Source organism: Gopherus evgoodei, chromosome 2, assembly GCF_007399415.2.
Source record: "Gopherus evgoodei ecotype Sinaloan lineage chromosome 2, rGopEvg1_v1.p, whole genome shotgun sequence".
Classification (NCBI taxonomy): domain Eukaryota; kingdom Metazoa; phylum Chordata; order Testudines; family Testudinidae; genus Gopherus; species Gopherus evgoodei.
Window position 1 is genome coordinate 189,388,330 of NC_044323.1, and position 20,846 is coordinate 189,409,175.

At 44.7% G+C, this 20,846-nt stretch overlaps 1 pseudogene; it reads right to left on the bottom strand.

Moving 5' to 3' along the window:
* Nucleotides 1-1,451: 1,451 nt before the first annotated feature.
* LOC115645031 lies at nt 1,452-7,705 on the bottom strand (annotated as a pseudogene).
* Between the last annotated feature and the right edge of the window lie 13,141 nt (nt 7,706-20,846).

The following is a 20,846-nucleotide window of genomic DNA, read 5'->3' on the forward strand; positions in this document are numbered from 1 at the left end:
CTGAGACGCTGGAGCCGGGGAGCTGCGCGCTCCTCCGCGTCAGCCGCTGTGGAAGTGCCGCCCGGTGAGGCGCTCACAGCTTAGGCCACGTTCTGCCGCTGCTGGACACTCAGCTGCACTCGCCCAGGAGCGGCGCCGCCGCCCTCCCATGCGCTAATGACAGGGCCCGTAGTGCGGGACTTGCCTCTCCTCGCAGGAGCCGTCAGCCCCAGCCGGGTCCCGAGTTGCCCCAGCTGCCCCCACCCCTCAGAAAGGGCCGCGGGACTGGCGGGCTCAGCTCATGCTCCACTTTGGCCCAGTCCAGGGGCGGCTCTAGGTATTTTGCCGCCCAAGCGGGCTTGCCTGCGGGAGGTGCCCGGTCCTGCGGCAGCCTGTGGGAGGTCTGCCGAAGCCGCGGGACCAGCGGACCCTCCGCAGGCCAGCCCCCGAAAGCAGCCTGCCTGCTGCCCTCGAGGCCACCAGCAAAGCGCCCCCAGTCGCTTGCCCCTCAGGCACGTGCTTGGCGGGCTGGTGCCTGGAGCCGCCCCTGGCCCAGTCAGTAGGGTTCAAAACAAAAGGTGACCCTGGAGAGAGCTGGACTGCTGAGCAAGCTGGTCACTGATCACACTGCACTGCACGCCACCCCAGAGCTGGCTGCATTTCTGTAGGCGATGGAGGAATCATCATTTCATTGTATTTAATTAGATTTCTAAAGTGCTAAAAAGTGTACCAGTCCATCTGTCCCTTTCCCTACACACACAGGTGTGGGACTAAAAGGGGGTAAGAGGGCATCAGGTGCCCCTTATTCCCTTGTGCAGGCACTCTGTGGGTCAGGGACAGGAGGCACTGAAGGTCTGCTACTCCATGACTGCTGTGCTGATGATGGAGAGGGAGGCATGTGAAATAATAATGCCTTTCCTGGACTTCCCTAAAGGCATCAAACAGGGGAGCTCAGCTAATGCAGAGACAAAACAATGTTACTGTAGCAAGGGAGAAATTGGTTGGGAAGAAGCCCTGCCTCTGTCATAGCTCCTGTGTGCTGCTCCTGGGGGGGCACATCACAAGTGCTGTCTCTTGATTTCCTCAGACCTACAGGCAACATTCAGTCTGGCCCTTTATTAAACACACATTGTCTACATTTTGCTTTAGAGTGTAGTTTGTCTTGTAAAAGGCACTAGAATACAGTGACTTTATTGAAGTTCTCATTTCTCCCGTTGTAGAACAACTTCAAGGACACAATCAAAATAAAGCACACCCAAAGCTAGACTCAGCCTGTGCCTACTTCTGAATTACTCATTTTTGCTTTAGGGCTCAGGATGAAATACTCCATAATTTTTCAGGCAGAATTTCTGTTGTGATTAAGTTAAAATAAATGTAAACCAAACATGTTACTTCTACATTGTATCTGTGACAGATTTGAAATAATTACATAGAGTAAATAGGTGTCGAATGACAGTTTATTCTTGTTATCATTAAAGTTTTGCCAAATGCAAGTCACTCTGGGGAATCACTTCATTAGGGATAGAGAGACCATTAAGAGCAGCCAATATGCTTTCAACCATATTCTTCATCATGAGGCAATGAGAATTTGTAGAAGAACATCCAATGTGAAGAGTTACAATAATGTTCTTTAATTTTAACAAAGGATGGTGCCTGGAGGCAGGGCAGAAAAAACAATAGAAAAAGTAGAGATGAGGTTCAGAGCTTTTTTATTGATTCTTTTTATTATAAAGATCTGATGGGAAACAAGAGTATTAATAGGTATTTGAAACAATTGCTTGAGTTAAGCATATACAGATTGGAATTAAAGCTACTGCATGCAGTTTTTATGCAGCAAAACTCCCAAAGAAGTCAGTGAGAGTTTTATTTGTCTAAGGACTGCATGACTGGGCTCTAAGGGCTGTGTCCTGCTTAATATTTACACACCTGAGTAGTCCCATTGATTTCAATGGGAATATATATACATAAAATGTAATGCAACTATTCTCATTCATATATTCACATACACACACTTAGTTTAAGCTATGTGTACACATACACACACACTTTTATATTTAACTTTTAACCATGTTTTACCTGGGCAGAGGTTCAGGGTATGTCACATCTAAAGCAGCAGCCTTAATAACCCCATTTTGAAGTGCTTCCACCAATGCACCTTGATCAACCACTGAACTTGGGTTAGAACAACAATATTCTTATTGCCATCCCCACTAAATCAAGAAAAACTTGCCTCTGTGCTATAATTTTAAAATGAAAATGGATTTCCAAGTCTTTAAACATGAGTGCTGAGTCTGATGTTTAACAGCAAATTTACAAGCAAGGTTTTTATTATAAAATATTACTGATCTAGATTTATAAAATGTGCATTATATTGATGCTATAGTCAAAGTTTTGCCCGTTTGACGAATTTGGTGCCAGAATGCTAGGCAATCTACATGGGCTATAGCAGGAGTGGCCAACCTGAGCCTGAGAAAGAGCCAGAATTTAACAATGTACATTGCCAGAGAGCCACAGTAATAGGTCAGCAGTCCCCCAACAGCTCACCCCGCTCCCAGCACCTCCCACTCACCAGCAGCCCTGCCAATCAGCACCTCCTGATCAGCTGTTTTGTGGCATGCAGGAGGCTCTGGGGAGTAGGAAGGAGAAGCAAGGGCATAGCAGGCTGAGGGAAGGTTGCAGAAATGAGTGGAGTAGGGGCAGGGCCTGTGGTAGAGCCAGAGGTTGAGCAGTGAGCATCCCCTGGCACACTGGAAAGTTAGCACCTGTAACTCAAGCCCCAGAGTTGGTGCTTATACAAGGAGCCACATACTAACTTCTGAAGAGCTGCATGTGGCTCCGGCAGGGCCGGCTCCAGGCACCAGCTAAGGAAGCAGGTGCTTGGGGCGGCCAATACAAAGGGGCAGCACTCTGTCCGCTATTGGGGTGGTAAGTCCGGATCTTCGGCAGGAATTTGGCGGCCGAGCCCTCAGTCCCTCTCTTCACTCTTCGGCGGCACTTTAGCGGCAGCTCGAAGAGAAGAGAGGGAATGAAAGACCCGCTGCTGAAGAATGGAGCAGCGCAATTGAGCTGCCACCGAAATGCTGCATATTGGCTTTTTTTTTTTTGCGCTGCTTGGGACGGCAGAAAACCTGTTGCTGGCCCTGGGCTCCGGAGCCATAGGTTGGCCACCCCTGGGCTACAGGCAATTTTTGTTTTAAACTTCCTGCCTTTAGGAGAGTAGGTTGTGAGGGGTCAACTTTTTTATGTTTGTGCAAAGGCAACAGGAGAGTTTAATCTCTCTTTAATCCTAAACTCACAGAAGACAATCTCCTGCTATTGTCCCCAGCTGAACAGAGCACTTGAGTACCTGCAGAACTTTAGACACTTGAGTTAACTCCACACCTATTCAGCAAGGCATTTACACATGTACTTAATTTTAAGCATGTGAGTGTCCATTGAAGTTTAATAATTTAAAAGTTTAAGCACATTTTTAAAGTTATGCATGTGCGTAAGTGTTTTGCTGAATTAGGTCCACAGACATTTAGAATCTTGACAACCCTGCTATCACAGTTCCCACAGAAAATTTTAGTGTAGGCACTAGTATCAGGAGTTGATTTTTTTTCCCCCCACAGACCCTTGCACTGAAAGTAAATTGCATTGTGGTTGGTAAGCAGTCATTCTGTACCCTACCTCTGCTGATGTTTATGAGAGTAGCAGTGGGTTTCATCAGTTCTAACTCCTTCTTCCCAAACAGTTTGTCTGTCTGAGGTTTCAGCTTCACAACCAGCATCATAAAATCTGACTGCTGGAGCAAGTCTTCTATCTTTTTACAATAAATGGCACCAACAGCCTGTTTCTCTTCCTCTTTTCTGAAAGAAAACAAAGTTCAACTGCTCTTGTAAGTAGAAAATATTGGAGGTTCAAATCTCTATTACAGAAATGGATTTCACCTTCTCACTCCCCTGCTGCCCCGTCTGTGACATTCAATTGGCTAGTTGTTTGCAGCTCAATATATGACCATGCAGGAGCCCTGTATTTGCAAGGGTATCTGCTTCCCAGGAGAAAGCATCAGGTACACCATGAAGAGATGATTACTTTGGCATCCACTGCAGAGTGGAATGTCAATTCTGCTAGAGTCATACTGCTAGCCTATTTAGGGAATAGCATTGCTGCCTGTTTTGGAGGAGACTGTTTACTTTCCTTCTTACATCAAGATGGAAATAGGGACAGCTGCCATTTAAATAATAGGAGGGAAAGAGGTTCAGATATATAACACAGGAAACAGTGGCACAGAAAGAAGAACTGAGGGAAACCTATTGGAAGGCTCCTTAATGAGAAAGCTGGTGTCATGAAGCAGAACAATGCAGGCTCAAGTGCCAAAGGAGTCAGGGGAGCAAGAGCAGAGAGAATGAATATAAATGAGAACAAATATTAAATATATTTATTGGACTGTTTTTTCTCCTATTGGGATGTTCTGTAATAAACTCAGTTACAAATCTCTCTTAAGGCTCCTTCTGCATTTGTCAGTCAGTGGAATTTGTGCCTGATCCATAGCAAGTGATGCTGTTCTCAGACCATCAGTAGTTGGTCTGTCTGAGGTCCTACGGCCCAATCTTCTTGGTAAAGTTTCTCAGGTAGGATATATTTACTATATGTTTGTATAGGACCTAGCCCAATGGGGCCACAATATTAAAACGTAAAAGTAATGATGTTGATGATCATGCTTTCTGGTCCTAACATGGATTCCCTCCCAACCTACATGATTTTCACTTGCTTTCTGTGTCGGCAACATGGCAGCAGACACGATGAAAGGAGAGAAATTATTATTTTATTATTCTTCTATTATTATAGTGTTGGTCCACAGAGAGCTGGCAGTTCACATGGTGCAACTCTTTATATTCAGCTGCTTCTAAGAGGTGAAGAGCCATGCTAGCTACTTCTGTTTGGGGCCACTGCTACATAATTGCTATAGGAATATTGTTTGATTGGACTATCTTTTATTTCCACTATCTATTAAGATGTGGTCCACACTATCAAATGTTTGGAGGATGACTACTGATATATAAGACCACCGGCATGGCAGGCAAATTTCTAATCCTTCCTGTACATTTTTAAACAAACCTCAGAACAGTTCTATGTATTTCATCATTTAAAAATAGAATAGCAATAATAAAAAAGGTACTTAGGAATAAGGCTGCAGGTATCACACCATTATGTCCTTATGCCGCATTCTGAAATTAAGACGAGCTGAATAAACTAATATGACATGTTTGAGACAATGACAGCTACAAGTAATCTTTACCAGTAGTTACAAAATTGATTTTCTAACTGGGATCAGACATACTTTTACCTCTGGATCCTGTTGTGACAAAGAATTTTCATTTCAAAAGCTTTGGCTCTCTTGTCCACCATATACCCAATACTGCCCATTCCAATGATATCAAGACTAGCCCCGGTGACTTCATCTCCCAGCCAGTCAGCAGCAAAATGCTCAGTGTTTGGGGAATCTGCAATCTGACAACCTGAAAAAAGAAAAATAGCACATTAGGAATGGAATGATACCAGGCATTCAGATACCCATTTGTGATGGGGTATGCTTACCCTGCACTAGCCCAGACAAGGTTAAGCCCATATTATTAACAGTGGAAGTCCTGCATCCCCGACAGGACTGATCATGCTCCAGATGCTCTAGCAGTATAAAGGAAGGAAGCCCAGCTCATTCTGAGCTGGAGGCTGCAGGAGAAGGACCTGTCTTGGAAGCACCTGACTACACCAAGAATTAGAGCCCCCTTGGGCCCACCTGAACCCTGGTGACTGGAGCAGCCACTGGAGGCGACTGGCCCAGATAACCACAGAGAATCTGATGTCTCATGGGGGTCCCCAATGCAGACACTGGTAGAAAGTGACCCAGGGAGGGTGACAGAGTGGTACCTCCTGCCTGGGAAACCTCAGTTTTGGTAGGACCCCCCCATTGGTCAGTGGCAAGCTGCTTTGTGACTGTTAGAGCCCTGGGTTGGGGTGTGGTGGAGTTGGGTGCGCCTGGGCTCCCCTACTGGGGCTGCCATACCCCTTGGTGGGTGCCCTACCCCAATAGACCCTGGCTGCTAGGCCATGCTGCCCTGCACCTAAGGGCTGCTCCATAGATCCTGCTGCTAGGCTGTGCTGCCCTGCACCTAGAGATGTAAACTGTCACACTATCTTTCCTTTGGCTCACAAGTCAGCATGGCAATGGAGCACCAATATTTACTTTTAATCAAACACATGATGGGTAATGTTGACATTGGCAACCAGAGCTCTTGATTTTTTTTGCTCATAGTAGTAAATATCTCCTTTCACCCTCCCCTCCCCCCCCTCCAACTGCCTTTGGGGAAGAGTGGGGAGTGGGATGAGGCTCTTAACCTCAATTTTATTTCCATCACAAACCTGCTCGTGTCATCTTTGGCTTTGGAAGTGGTTCTGAGCTGTCCATCTTGGGGTGGCTAGTCATTAGGAGCTAACAGCACTAAGTCCCACCAACAGTGCCATAGCTATGTCACCTACACTGTAGACTCTAGATAATATAGCTGATGCGCTACAGGTTGCAGTACCATCACCAGGTGACTGAGTGGGGCCAAATATACTCCAGCCCCAAGAGGCTGCAGGACACCTGGCTGCCATTGTGTCTCCTGCACATACATTGCAGACAGAGAGACGAGGCACAGAAGTATGAATAAAGGTTTTTATGGGGTAATTCACAGCCTCAAAAAGGCAAAGCACAGGGCTCCCTCTTGATGGGCCTGGAAAAGCAGGGACAGAGGGAACAAGTAGTATGGGGTGGTTGTTATGAGCTGGGGTCAGGGCCGGCTCCAGCTTTTTTGCCATCCCAAGCAGTGAAGCAAAAAAAAAAAAAAAAAAAAAAAAAAGTCGTCAGCACTTTGGCAGCAGCTTAATTGCGCTGCTTCATTCCTCTGTGGCAATTCGGCAGTGAGTCCTTCTCTCCCTCTCTTCCACTTCAGCAGCAGCTCAAAGAGGAAAAGGGACTGAGGGACCTGTTGCTAAATTATAGCCGAAGACCCAGACGTGCCACCCCTTTTCTTTGGCTGTCCCAAGCACCTGCTTCCTTTGCTGGTGCTGGCCCTGGCTGGGTAAAGGAGGGAAGCTCTAAAATTAGAGGTATCTGGGGAGGCCTATCTATTTTACTGACATTTTTGTTTGAACATTATATGTGCCCTGTGGGCAAGCTAATGTTACCATGAGACCTTTATTGTCACCTTGTCCCATTCCTTGATTTTGTGTATTTATATTTTTAGCTATGTAGCCACATATATTTTAATGTAGCATATTTTGAAATGCTGATCTTGAAAAAAGTTAAATGGTTACCTTCCACTAGTCTCCTGGCAAATGCCAACATTAAAGCCAACCCCAGATCTGCAGTGGCAGTGCAGACAGCAAAGGGACTGTTGGCAACTTTAACTCCAAAGCTGGAGATCGGTTTCAAGTCCAAATGATCCACTCCTGCCCCAGAGGTTGCAATCACCTTTAAGTTAGGCAGACTATGGAGAAACTCCTAGTTAGCAGCTAGTTTGCTCCACCACATATAAATAGCTTTGATCTTTTCACTAAGACTGTTTTTGTTTTCAAGAAATTCCTTCATGGTGATAAGGTTAAAATGTTTCTTCAGAAACTCAACATAATCCTCATATGCTCAGTATATCCCTCCTATAGTGTTTATCAACACATAAGGCAGCTCTTGCTTTTCCATGCCCTACAAAAGGAAAGAAACTAAAGTGTTCCCCTGAGTAACATTTCCCTCTCCCCGCACGTTTTAAACAACAGTTCAGCAGGGCTTTACTTCACTTGCCCTGTTACTGCAGAAAGAGACACTAAACTCATGTCCAAAGTTTCCCTGTCTTATTTATTTTGAAAAACTGCTGCTGCACTATTCAGAGGATAGTCCAGTTTGAAAGCAATTGTTTCTGTGGCAAGAATGCATTGTTATAGCATGGCATATGTGATTAGTTGGATCACTGAAACCCCCTGGGAGCTGCCACCTGATGTGCCCAGCCTACTTCTGCCCCTGCTTTCCTGCCCTGTCAGCTTAGGACGTCAGTGCCCTACCTGGTTTGAGCCAGACTTGATAGCCTGCTGCAAACCCAGACCCAGGTGTGAATCACGTCCTTGAACAGCTTACCTGAAAGCAACTAACAGAGGTGTTCTTGTCTTTAATACTCAGATGCCCAGCTCCCAGGGGGTCTAACCCCAAATAAATCCATTTTACCCTGTACAATGCTTATACAGGGTAAACTCAAATTGTTCACCCTCTACAACACTGATAGAGAGAGAGATGCACAGCTGTTTGCCCACCCAAGTATTAACACATACTCTGAGTCAATTATTAATTAAAAAGTGATTTTATTAAATTCAGAAAGTAGGATTAAAGTGGTTCTAAGTAGTAACATACAGAACAAAGTAAGTCACCAAGCAAAATAAAGTAGAACACACAAATCTATGTCTAATCAAACTGAATACAGATAAGATCTCACCAGTTCTAGTAAGCTTCCTTTTACAGACTAATCACCTTCTAGTTCACCTCCAGCAATCACTCACACCCCCTTGTAGTTACTGTCTTTTGTTCCAGCTTCCTTCAGGTATCTTTGGGGGTAGAGAGACTCTCTTTTTAGCTAGCTGAAGACAAAATGGAGGGGTCCCCCACGCTTAAATAGACTTTCTCTTGCGGGTGGAGACCCCCTCCTCTGTCCTATGCAAAGTCCAGCTCCAAGATGGAGTTCTGGAGACACCTGGGCAAATCACATATCTATGCATGACTCACAGTTTCTTACCAGGTAGCAGCCATGGGTCACATGCAGTGATGAGCTAGAGCCCAGTTGCTAAATTTAGAAGCTGGTTTAGAACCGGTTGTTGGGGTTACCATACAGCCAGCGGCAGCGGCTGCTGTTGGGAGACAAGACACCTCAGCTCTGTGCAGCTGACAAGCTGAGCGCCCTTTGCCCCAGCGCTACCTTCCCCCGGTTTGCCCCGCAGCCCCCCGATTCCTCCCTCCGAGCCTTGTCACCCCCAATTCCTTTCCCCCGCGAGCCTCCTCGCCCCCGGATTCCTCCCCTCCGAGTCTCGTCTTTCCTTGGGCTCCCGCAGACTGATTGAATCAGCTCTGGCAGGCTGAGTGTGGCAGGCTGAGTCAATCAGCCTGCCGGAGACCAAGGTAAGACGAGACTCGGAGGGGAGGAATCGGGGAGCTGACACAAGGCTAGGGGGGAGGAATCGGGGGGCTGATGAGGCTGGGGGGGAGGAATCCGGGGGTGACGAGGATCGGGGGAGGGAGAGGAATTGGGGGTGACGAGGATCGGGGGGAGGAATCGGGGGGCTGCGGGGCAAACCGGGGGAAGGTAGCGCTGGGGCAAAGGACGCTCAGCTTGTCAGCTGCACAGAGCCGAGGTGTCTTGTCTCCCAGCAGCAGCCGCTGCAGAGGAATCAGACTGCAGCTGGCAGCCTGCCAGAGCCCAAGGTAAGACAGGGAGGGAAGCAGTAATTTCCCCAGGAATTGAAATTATGGGAGGTGTTGGAATTTACGGGGGCGGGGGGTGTCAGGGCCAATGAGATATATAAAAGATATATGAATAAAGTAAAAGTTTTGTTAGGATAATGCAAATTTAACATAAGGATAATGTAAGTTGCACATAATAGGTCTAGATTTCTAAAAAGTATATAATTTTTTTTAAATGTATTTAATTTAAATTGACTTTTGAAAAGTAAGCCATCATGGGATAAGAGGGAAGTCCTCTCATGGATCAGTAACTGGTTAAAATATGGGAAACAAAGGGTAGGAATAAATTATCTGTTTTCAGAACAGAGAGAGATAAATAGCGGTATCCCAGAGGGGTCGGTACTGGGACCAATCCTATTCAACATACTCATAAATGATCTGAAAAAATGGGTAAACAGTGAGGTGAAAAAATTTTCAGATGATACAAAACTACTCAAGATAGTTAAGTCCCGGGCAGATTGCGAAGAACTACAAAGGGATCTCACAAAACTGGGTAACTGGGCAACAAAATGGCAGATGGAATTCAATGTTGATAAATGCAAGTAATGCACATTGGAAAACAATCTGAAGTATACATACAAAAGGAAGGAGTCTCAATTAGCTGTTATCTCTCAAGAAAGAGATCTTGGAGTCGTGGATAGTTCTCTGAAAACATCCACTCAATGTGTAGCAGCAGCCAAAAAAGCAAACAGAATGTTGGGAATTATTAAGAAAGGGATAGATAATAAGACAGAAAATATCATATTGCCTCTATATAAATCCATGGTATGTGTACACCTTGAATACTGTGTGCAGATCTGGTCACCCCATCCCAAAAGAGAGACACTGGAAATGGAAAAGGTGCAGAGATGGGCAACTAAAATGATTAGGAGTATGAAACAGGAGGAGAAATTAAAACTACTGGGAATTTTCAGCTCAGAAAGGGGATGACTAAAACGATAGAGGTTAATCAGCACAGGCTAAGTACAGTTCTACTGACCTTTACTCATACAATAAGAACAACATTTCATTTCCCCCCCCCCCCATCAAGTGATTTGTAACCCAACCCCAGCCAAAATCTATCGCTTGAGAACACAGCTCTGTTAGCTGGATACCTAGGTAGATTAGATGTGAATGAAAATACAATCTGGTCCTGAAGCCTTTCCACCCACCTCCAGCTCATCACTAGCTGTCAAGGAGAGCTCATTTAGACTTTGCTTACAAATCATCATTTGAAATTATTAGGTTGGCCAACATCACCAAAATGAATGCACTAACATTGTCATAACAAGCTGTATAAGAAAGCTAGTCTATGTTCATACTTTTGAAATCTATTTTACTTTTTCAGATATATATATTTTATCATACACTGTATATGCTTTTAAAGTGTGTATAATGTTTCAATTTCAATTCAAATTTCCAAACAGTCACTAAATTGGCATGTTTCAGAGTAGCAGCCGTATTAGTCTGTAAAAAGAACAGGCGTACTTGTGGCACCTTAGAGAACTAACACATTTATTTGAGCATAAGCTTTTGTGGGCTACAGCCCACTTCATCAGATGCATAGAATGGAACATATAGTGAGGATATATAAATATACACACATATAGAGAACGTGAAAAGGTGGGAGTTGCCCAACCAACTCTAAGAGGCTAATTAATTAAGATGAGCTATTCTCAGCAGGAGAAAAAAACTTTTGTAGTGATAATCAAGATGACCCATTTAAGATAGTTTGACAAGAAGGTGTGAGGACACTTAACAGGGGGAAATAGATTCAATGGGTGTAATGGCTCAGCCATTCCCAGTCTCTATTTAAGCCTAAATTGATTGTATCTAGTTTGCATATTAATTTAAGTTCAGCAGTTTCTCTTTGGAGTCTGTTTTTGAAGCTTTTCTGTTGCAAAATTGCCACCTTTAAATCTGTTGCTGAATGACCAGAGAGGTTGAAATGTTCTCCTACTGATGTTTGAATGTTATAATTCTTGACGTCTGATTGCGTCCCATTTATTCTTTTGCATAGAGACTGTCTGGTATGGCCAATGTGCATGGCAAAGGGGCATTGCTGGCACATGATGGCATATATCACATTGGTAGATATGCAGGTGAACGAGCCCCTGATGGTGTGGCTGATGTGATTAGGTCTATGATGGAATCCCTTGAATAGATATGTGGACAGAGTTGGCATCGGGCTTTGTTGCAAGGATAGGTTCCTGGGTTAATGTTTTTGTTCTGTGGTGTGTGGTTGCTGGTGAGTATTTACTTCAGGTTGGGGGGGGGCTGTCTGTAAGCGAGGACAGGTCTGTCTCCCAAGATCTGTGAGAGTGAGGGGTCATCTTTCAGGATAGGTTGTAGATCTTTGATGATGCACTGGAGAGGTTTTAGATGGGGGCTGAAGATAATGGCTAGTGGCGTTCTGTTATTTTCTGTGTTGGGCCTGTCTTGAAGTAAGTGACTTCTGGGTACTCTTCTGGCTCTGTCAATCTGTTTTTTCACTTCGGCAGGTGAGTATTGTAGTTTTAAGAAGGCTTGATAAAGATCTTGTAGGTGTTTGTCTCTGTCTGAGTGATTGGAGCAAATGCAGTAGTATCTTAGAGCTTGGCTGTAGACAATGGATCATGTGGTGTGTCCTGGATGGAAGCTGGAGGCATGTAGGTAAGTATAGCAGTCAGTAGGTTTCCAGTATAGGGTGATGTTTATGTGACTTATCAGCACAGTAGTGTCAAGGAAACGGATTGCTTGTGTGGATTGGTCTAGGCTGAGGTTGATGGTAGGATGGAAATTGTTGAAATCATGGTGGAATTCCTCAAGGGTTTCTTTTCCATGGGTCCAGATGAAAGAAGATGTCATCAGTGTAGAGTAGGGGCATTAGGGGACGAGAGCTAAGGAAGAGTTGTTCTAAGTCAGCCATAAAAATGTTGGCATACTGTGGGCCATGCGGGTACCCATAGCAGTGCTGCTGACTTGAAGGAATATATTGCCCCCAAATGTGAAATAGTTGAGGGTGAGGACAAAGTCGCAAAGTTCAGCCACCAGGTTTGGCACGTAACTAGTTCCCAATACTGGGGGGGGGGGTGTTGGGGAAATTTGGGGGGGGGTGTAGGGAAATCACTGGAGGGAAAGAATCAGGGGGTGACGAGGCTGGGGGGGAGGAATCGGGGGATGACGAGGCTTGTGCGGGGTGACAAGGCGAGGGGGGAGAGGGATGGGATCCCCGGGGGGGCAGTGAGTTGCCTGTGTATATGTTCTATATAATAGCTGTTGTTCCCCTAGCAAAATCCTCTTCTCTACATTTCCTTTCTATTTTTGCCTCATTTTCTCCAATTTATAGTTCTGTTTTTAAAGCCTATATTATCTATTCATGTTAATCTGTCTCTCTGTTTCAGACAGGGTTAAATATGTAACTTATTTTACATAGAAAAATAGCTGGAGAGATAATGGTAAGACTATATCACCCAGCATTCTGAAGAGGATCTGCACTTTGTGAATAGGAAAAACAAAACTTGTCTTTGAATTTTATTAACCAATGTAATTGCTTTTAACACATCAGGAAGAAAGGCAATGACTTTAAGACTTGTTTGTATAATAATGGAAATACTATAGTTTCTCACTGGCTAACTGTTAAAACATCATTTCTTTTGTTTACAGCCACTGGCAGTAGCTATATAATCCCTTACCCAAAATGGTGTTCTGTAATATTTGTCATGGCTACTGTCTAAATTCTTGCCAAGCTTTTCATCACATCTACAGAACAGAGATTAAATTAATGTAACTGCTAGTTTCAATTCATACTAATGCTTGTAAAAACTGCTTCATCAAAGCACTTAGTTCAATTTTGCAATAAATATCAGAATCCAATAAAGACTGTTAAATCTGACTTATTTCCTACATACATATTATATTTGGAGACGCAGTCAGCTATTATTCAACAGTGAGGTTCTGGAGAGGGGGCTGTCAAGGGGCAGGGGTGTGGCGAGGGGTCAGGACAGTCAGGGGACAGGGAGCGGGGCGAGTTTGGTAGGGGGTGGGGAGCTGGGGGGTAGTTAGGGTGGGGGGTCTTGGGAGGGGATGATCAGGGGACAAGGAGCAGGGGGGGTTGATGGATTGCGGGTTCTGAGGGGGGCAGTTGGGGCAGGATGTAGGGGGGTGTTGGATGTGGGGGAACAGCTGTTTTGGGAGGCACAGCCTTCCCTACCTGGCCTCGATACAATTTTGCAACCCCGAGGTGCGGGGCCAGCTTCAGGAAGTACGGGCCGATTCAGTTTTGACAGGGCCCCAGCAGGGATGACTGAAAAAAAAAACCACGTAAAAAAACACATGGGGCTTACTCACCGGGTGGCGCTCCAAGTCTTTGGCGGCACTTTAGCGGCAGGTGCTTCACTTGCTCTGGGTCTTCGGCGGCACTGAAGGACCCGCCTCCGTTGCTGCCAAAGTGCTGCTGAAGACCCGGAGAGAATGAAAGAGCTGCCGCCAAAGATAGGTAGGGAACTGGTTGTTAAGATTTTGGCAGCTCATCACTGGATGCTACCTTGAATGTTCTCAAGTAAACTTCTTATGTGGATTGAAGCATTCCAAGATTCATTGTCCTTTAAGTGTTTCTTGATTAGGTACTTAACTTCAACATTCCTTTCTCCAGGAACTGACCAAATGCTCTTCTAAGGTTATTTAGAAATCAAGTCAGTACACAGCCAATATTCATAACTTCGAATACAAAAATGATACATGCATGCAGATAAGATTAATAAATTCAGTAGATCACAACCTTTACATAGAACATATTCCAGTTATATCATATTCCCAGCATCACAGCATAGTTGTCCTAACACCTATAGGTGAAAAGATACAAGATAAAATTTAACAGAAATAATTAAGTAAAACAATATCAATTCAAGGGTCAGTCTATACAGTTCAAAGCTTTGTGGGCCAAAGGACATCTCTGTGCTCACTGGGCCAAATTCTGCATTCTCTTCCACTTACATAACCCCACTGAAGTCAGTTAATTTTCATGAGAGTATTTAAGGACATGATTTCATCTAACCCAATGAGAGCGTTATTTATGGACTCGGTGTACTGCAGTCTTTAATTTACTTTGTAATTTAGGTCACTAACTTTGTTTGCTCAATGGGAAAAATTGCAAGATTTTGATGTGCATGCACTCTGTTGACTTTGGGAAAAATGAGATCCATAATTTGAAATTTAAATCCAATTACTATCTTATTAAAGAAAGAGAAAACAGAATTTAACCCTGTTGACATAGGGAGTTAAATGGGACTATGTTCCAGGCAAAAAACAAAACCCACCACCATATTCACTTAACATTTCGTAGACGTCATATATTTTTACTGAGATTAGTTTAAAAAAAATTCCAAAGGTTGGTTAAACATTTAAATAAGAATAACTGATTCTGAGCCTTTCAAAACAAAAGTATCTTGCATTTGCAACTGCTGCAAAAAACCAAAAATGAAACAAGCACCAAAACCCAACAATCTCCACCCAAAACTCATAGCTTCCTGAAAAGTGTACTTCAAGCTTTCATTACTAGCTTTTTCTGGCATGGGTAGTTTTATCACCTTGGAAAATGAGTTTTAAAAGCACTTGAATTTTGCCAGCCAGCAGGCATAGCTGAAGAGATTAAAACACACAAAGTATAGAACTTTCCTTAGTTCACACTTTTTATTCCTTTGAGGTTGGGAATAAATACTAACAAACTCCCTTTTATTTTATTTCAGCAGGAGTGTGTGGGTGTGCACTATGTGTGGGAGGACAGAGTGTTGACTGAATTGCCTCATAGAGAACAAAAACTTGCATCCCCCCAAATTCCACAGATCTTCTGAACCTGAAGCTCAGTCCCAAAAATCCTGCCTTACTCTGCCCCAGTCTTCCTGCAATGCCCCAGTTACTTGCCTTTGTGAGCAGATTCCCTCAGGCCTCTCTGATTCATGCTAGTTCCTTAACTGACTCCGCTCCTGCCAACCACCAGGCTCCTGAAGTGACCCACCTACCCTTACTAGTCCCGGGTTTAAGGATCAAATTGTGACCCAACAGTGGTGGCAGCAGGTTCGGTGCAACCATTTAGGTGACCTAGGCGGTTGCCTAGGGTGCTAGGATTTGGGGAGTGGCATTTTCTTCAGCAGTGACGGCAGCGGCCGGATCTTTGGCCGCCCCGGTCACCGCCGGCATTTAGGTGGAGGGAGCTGGGGCAGAGGAGCGCGGGGAGGACCGCCTGCAGCAAGTAAGGGGGGGCATCACGCAGGGGAACTCCCCGTCCCAGCTCACCCCTGCTCCGCCACCTCCCCAAACACGCCATTGCTGCTTCACTTCTTCCGCCTTCCAGGCTTGTGGCACCTAAGCTGATTGGTGCCGCAAGCCTGGGAGGCGGAAGAAGTGAAGCAGCAACGGCATGCTCGGGGTGGAGGTGGAGCAGGGGTGAGCTGGGGCGGGGGGGTGTCTCAGGGTAGAGAGTGGGGGATGGGGAGCTGCCACGGGAAGGCACCTTAGGGTGGAGGGGGGGAGCTGCTGTGGGGATGGGGTGCCTCAGGGCGGGGGCCTAGGGACGGGGGAGGGCGCAAGGTGGAAGTTTCACCTAGGGCACGAAACATCCTTGCACCGGCCATGGGTGGCAGGTTATGTCTGGACGCAATCTGGGGTTTGGGAATGGTCTCCAGCAGTCAGAAAATGAGAGCTGAGTTTCACTCCTGGCAGAAGTCCTAAGCCACCCTCTTCTTCATTCCAGAACTACTAGTAAACAGCCACTTCCCAGGTTTTAGCCAGTTGAAAAATGACCATTTCTATAGGGGCCTGATCCAAAGCCCATTGAAATCAGTGGGGAAACTGCCATTGATGTCACTGAGCTTTGGATCAGGCCCCAAGAGTTATTTATCCGTTTCTTGCACAGTTACCTCCACAAGTACCTCTATTACTATAATTGCCCAAGTCTTTTTGACTTAATGAATTATTTTAATAATTTCTAGCCAAAGGCTCTGCCATTTCTCCAAAGGGTATGCCAAAACCAATGACCCATAGAATCAGTGAAGTTTACTGGTCTTTTTGTTTTCTTTAATTAACCAGTCTGGACCTGACTATGGGGAAATTAAACAGTACTTTGGTTTCAAGAAGTTTGCAAGAGTACACGTGTTTATGCAAAACTGATCTCAGGCTTTTTGTGGGCCAAGTGCAGGCAACACTGCATGGAGTCCATAGTGGTTGGAAACTGGGGCCAGGGGTGAGTGCTAACAGTGAGAGGGCATTGGCTAGTTCAGAGACAGAGATGGTCTTTTAATGTTCACTGGCGCCAGAGAGGAGTCTCATTGGGCTCAGGGGAGAGAGACATTAGCAAGTAGTTAGCAGTCGCTCCCCCACCCCAAGCCCTATCTCTGCCAGTAATATTTTTGCTCAGGAATCCATCAAAGGGCAGGTATTTTCTAGAGATGAGCTCACACCAAGAACTCAGAATGTGAACCCACTCATGCCCAGTACTGGGGATATGTGAACTTCACAAGGTGGAGTCTTCTCTCTAGTATTCTCCAGAAAAGTTCCCCATGAAATACCCTAGTTCCCCACTACAAGGGCTTTATTCACTCCTCCAGCTCTCGGCAAATTGTTTCAGCACTGGTGAGGAGGGAGACAGGATTATCTGGGAGAAATCAGGAGGACTAGTGCTTAGTAGGTGGGTGGAGGAATTGATTTTTTTTTCTTTAAAATGAAATGGGATTGTGACATTTAAGATAAGTCACTTCTCTCTAAATATATTTGTATACTGCAATCTCATTGGTTGAAGGGAGCCAACAACAGGGACTACAAAGCTTGCCTCTCCTGACAATTCTACCTCTCAACAATAAGTTGTTCATCATAGGACAGCAACAGCAGACAGGGCAGTGAAAGAAAGGGCATGATAGGTGCTGCCCTCCTATCAGCCAGTGAGCTGACGGTATTTAGTTTGCTGGACTGAAGAATGATTTATCACTTTTTCAAACAAAAGAAAAGTACCTTCTTGAAGCTGCCTGCTGCAGGTACACCTCTATCCCGATATAACGCTGTCCTTGGGAGCCAAAAAATCTTACCACGTTATAGGTGAAACCGCGTTATATCAAACTTGCTTTGATCCACCAGAGTGCACAGCCCCGCCCCCCAGAGCGCTGCTTTTCTGCGTTATATCCAAATTCGTGTTATATCGGGTGGCGTTATATCGGGGTAGAGGTGTACGTCAGAGAGCTGCTGGGAAGAGCTTGCCTTTACTAATTTTGTGGTTGATCCGCTTCAGAGCTGAGAATCAGGAAGTTAGAATGAATGTGACTCTTAGCAGGGTTCAAGTTTCAAGCCTTCAGGAAAAATTGGAAGGAACAGGGAGCAGTCAGTTGCTGTGCTGCTGTTACACAAGGAGAGCGGAGTGAGGAAGTTTTCTGGGGAAGAAAATCTAGGCTACTTGCTGACAGTGTGAGAGTACATCTCTTCTGATAGTCCCCACTGGACTCATTGCTGTCTCTACCTCTGGAAGTTAAGGGACATAACTTGAATTATTAGCCAGCTTCACAAAAGTTAAACTCAATATTATCTAAATTATTTGACTAGAAGGATAAGAACTTCTTGTTTAAGAGAGGCATGAAAATATTAAACATAAATATACTCCACAAGTCAAGAAATATTAACCAAACAACACTGCCCTGTGATGCAACCAGTTCCAAACTGGTTTCTTAGAGAGGACTGGTTAAGACTTTGTGTCATGACAACATAATTTTGGGTATGCACTAATCTTGGAACTGAATGCTTTGCATTTTTTATATACTTGCATGAGAGCACCTACTCACAAATAGGGCATGTACAGTCAGTGTCACTCCCAACCAATCAAACTCTCCCAGGACTTGCTATTTGTGCTGTGTTTACATTTGGAAAACAAAGAACTACACAGAGAAACTGATCCGAACAGTGGGAGGTTGCTGATTAGTCCATGCCAATGGTGGTTTGGAATAATGCCCTCAACGGATTCCAAGGGTATGATTACTCTGGCTCTATAGGTGTCGAGCAAGTATGCTGTGTTTGACTATCCAACCAGGGGTGAAAGTAGCTTACAGTATTTACCGATACTGCTGGAGTCCTAAGGGGGTGTGACCTCATCCAGAAGAGCCGTGGAGGGATTCAAAGGGCTCTGGGCTGCTCACAGCCATGAGGAGCCCTGAGCCCTTTAAATCCTGGCCCCAGTTCGGCCACCAGAGCAGTGGCCAGGATTCAAAGGTCTCTGGGCTGCCCGCAGCAGCAGGGAGCCCTGAGCCCTTTAAATCCCAGCTGCAGCCAGGATTCAAAGGGCTCTGGGCTGCCCGCAGCCAAGGGGAGCTCTGAGCCCTTTAAATCCCGGCCCCAGCCCAGCCACTGGAGCTGCGGCCAGGATTTAAAAGGCTCTGGGCTGCCTGCAGCGGTGGGAGCTCCGAGCCCTTTAAATCCCAGCTGCGGATGGAATTTAAAGGGCTCTGGGCTGCCCGCAGCTGTGGGGAGTCCCGAGCCATTTAAATCCTGGCCCCAGCCCAGCCGCCAGAGCCGTGGTTGGGATTTAAAGGGCTCTGGGCTGCCAGACTGGACTGGCTTACTTTCACCTCTGCATCCAACTCTCCTTTTAACTTCTTACTTGAGTTTGGATCATCCCTGTCCAAACTGGTTGGAGAAATAGCACTGGAATCCTGAGAACAATCACCATGTTTAAAACTACTTGTTTATTACTAGCACAGTTCTATCAAGTATGGCCAGGGCTTTAGCTGCAGATTGATACAGAATCCATACAGTATGGCTGCATTTCTGGAAAACATCCTGTTTATTATAATCAATGCATATATATTCAGTCACAAAATGTGATCTGCCCTGTTTAATGCCAGTAAGGTTTTTCACATGCCAGAACATCAGGGTAATCCACTCTCACATGATACCTTCTGTCAGTTGTAAACAGAAACTAAAATGATTTCTTTCTTTCTTCCTATTCAAGTGTTTTGGGTATCCCTTACACTAAATTTGGATCTCATACTCTGAAACTTTGAAAATGTATTTAAACTAAAAACTTTTTAACAAGTAAGTCTAAAGCTAACCTGACTTCAGGTCTTTTTAGTTTTTTATTTACAAAAATAAACAAACATAAACAAGTGCTTATTGCTTCAACTTCACCTTTTACCTGTTCTACACTGATTGTTTTCAAGTTTGCCTGATGAGCAATAATAGTGATATTTTAATTCTCTGCAGACATATTAACAATGCCTGCTGAGATCAAAGGGCCTATTGTAAGGCCACCTTTCACTGATATAAGGATGTCTATACATTTGCCTTTCTAAATTAGAAGGCTTATTAAGAGCTTTGCCAGTAGAAATAATAAGATGTAGTAGGGTAAAAACACAACCAACCTCCCTTGCCCCCAAAAAACCTCCCTGAAAACTTTCCAAGATTACTTGACAGCTAGAAATCATTGATATTCTATACCTTTCCTGTCCAACAGGCACAACTTCCAAATTGCACAAAATACCTGTGAACTTTTCAACCATATAGCCGTTTTGCCCTTTAAATGTCGAAGAAGCAGATGAAGGCCAGCAATATGGAAGAGCCAGCAGTCAAAGAATGATCAGATTTTTTTTAAAGTGGAAAAAACAGAACACCTGTCACAGAAGTCAAGCGAATGGGGGTGCATGTGTGATAAACGCGTGAATAGATTAGGATGGGTATCCAGCAGGTTTTTTGGCACAACTTGAAAACTTATTTTTAAAAGTTTTTGTGGTGTACTAGCAGTAGTGAGTTATATTTATTTAGTGAAATACGTGGCTGAAGAAATTAGGAAGTCATCCACTTGGCTGCTGTGGTTGGAGTCTTTGAACAGCTAATGCTGAATTCTCTAGCACTCAGAACGGTGCATAAAGTGTAATTATCTTGGACAGTCACCGAATAACAGCATATACCATTCAAATACCACAGTGGTGTGCCTAATATAAATGCCTAGCTAGACAGATAAAACATGGGAGTATTGTACAAGTGCATTAACATGCTCTTATCTATTTGTAAGTACTAGGGTAGTGCTGTGCACAGCCTTTAAAGTTTGGGTGACCAGATTTCCTGATAAAATCGGGGCTGTCCTGATTTTTAGGCGTTTGTCCCACGTCCCGATCGATGTTTGGTCAGGACGCAATTTGTCCCGATATTTCACACTCTTGGGTTTTTTGTTTTGTTTTTTGTTCTGCCGGCGGGACTCTGATTTTTTTTTTTCCCCTCTGCTGGTAGGACTCCGGGACTCCACGCTTTTTTTTTTTTTTGCTCCCCCATGTGTCCTGATATTTTCTTCATCTCATCTGGCCACCATATTTAACGTTCAATGTAAATGATTGCTGGTTTCTATCAAAGATCTTTCTAG